Consider the following 1,646-nt stretch of genomic DNA (forward strand, 5'->3'; position numbering starts at 1 on the left):
CACAATTGGAGTTGACTTTGTAAGTATTTACCTTTGGGTTTTAATAGATGTTATATCAATTGAAGCAATATGATCCTAATTGTTGCATTCCACCTATTATCAGAAAATACGCACTGTGGAGCAAGATGGAAAGACCATAAAACTTCAGCCTTCTTCCCCCCACTTTTTAAGTTTGGTAAAGTTGTATGGTTGTACTAGTTCCTGGAAATTTGTTAAACTGCCCAATCAGCAGTCCAAAGAAGTATCATTCGCATGCTGTATAATCCTTTCATTTCTTATTTTGCCTGCTTTTCTTTTTGGTGGTGGTTTTTTTGGGGGGGGGGGGGGGTGGTGTTTCTTGTTATTTAAATCTGGTGTAAAGCAAGATTTAAAATTAAGCCAAGGGCCATTGACTAAAAGGCATAACCACCCACTAAAAAAAGTGGTGGAGGGTGATGTTGTAGTTATAAATCAACATGGGTGTATGGGTTGTTTTTAGTTATCACAGGGAACAAGTAATAAAGAATGATTATGATAGTTGTGGTGGTGGTAAAAAAATCTACTATAATCCTTTGGTGGAATCTCTTTGTGGGTTGGGGTCATTTTTAACATGTTTACTTTTGGTTAATAGCCATCTTCATGCAGAAACTACTAACAAGATGGTTAAATATCCTAAATATTGTTAATGGATTGAAATTTTATCATTGGTTCATAATATGATGTTTATGTAGTGCAACATCCTATGATTGTTGCTGTTGTTTCTATCTGGCTGTTGAACTTTTTTTGGGATATTTAGTGGGATACTGCAGGACAAGAGCGTTTCAGGACAATCACTAGTAGCTATTACCGTGGAGCACATGGCATTATTGTAAGCTCTCTCTCTCTCTCTCTCAAATTTTCAGCATTTTGCTCATGGTTCTGCCCTGACGATTTGGTGTGAATGTTGAACTTGTTTCACAATGTTCTTGGTGTATGTGCCAGATAGTTTATGATGTGACAAACCAAGAGAGCTTTAACAATGTTAAGCAATGGTTAAGTGAAATTGACCGATATGCTAGTGAGAATGTAAACAAGCTTCTGGTTGGAAACAAGTCTGACCTCACTGCTAACAAAGTTGTGTCTTATGAAACGGCGAAGGTAGAACCATGGTCCTTCAATTGCTCTTCCTTGTTTTTTTCCTTTTACGGTATTATTGAGAACTCAAATAACACTGTTGCCTGTGATTTGATTGGTCTCTGAAGGCGTTTGCCAATGAAATTGGCATTCCATTCACATGAAGTTTTTACATTGTCCCCCATGTTAGCTTATTGAATCTTATTTGGTGATTAGCCTCATATATCCCCTTCACTCTATTTTGATGAAAAGTGTTAGTAATTTGTGGAAGGTCTGCGTACCAGTTGGATCAGGTTTTCAGGAGTGGAAATACTCTTTTTTGATTCAGCCATTTATGTTTGCTTAAATGGATTTCACTCAGTTGGATATGGCTTACTGATTAGTGCGCACACAACACACGTTTATGAATAGGTAAGCAATTTTACTAAAATGCACCGCGTATGCGACCAATGTACGCTGGGGAGTGTACAAATGGCACAAACACCTAAGTAGCTAGCACTTACGTAAAATAAAATAGGAAAAATTTGATTAAGTAATGGAAGTGGAATAGGGAA

At 37.2% G+C, this 1,646-nt stretch overlaps 1 long non-coding RNA gene across 1 annotated transcript; it reads left to right on the forward strand.

The window, feature by feature from the left end:
* The first annotated feature begins 426 nt into the window (after positions 1 to 426).
* Positions 427 to 1,251, forward strand: LOC142637449 (uncharacterized). The gene is made up of 3 exons (XR_012844643.1): positions 427 to 847; positions 961 to 1,116; positions 1,221 to 1,251. It is a non-coding gene; the product is annotated as an uncharacterized LOC142637449 (long non-coding RNA).
* The last annotated feature ends 395 nt before the right edge of the window (positions 1,252 to 1,646 follow it).

The sequence above is a fragment of the Castanea sativa genome, chromosome 5, assembly GCF_040712315.1.
Source record: "Castanea sativa cultivar Marrone di Chiusa Pesio chromosome 5, ASM4071231v1".
NCBI classification, from domain to species: Eukaryota; Viridiplantae; Streptophyta; class Magnoliopsida; order Fagales; family Fagaceae; genus Castanea; species Castanea sativa.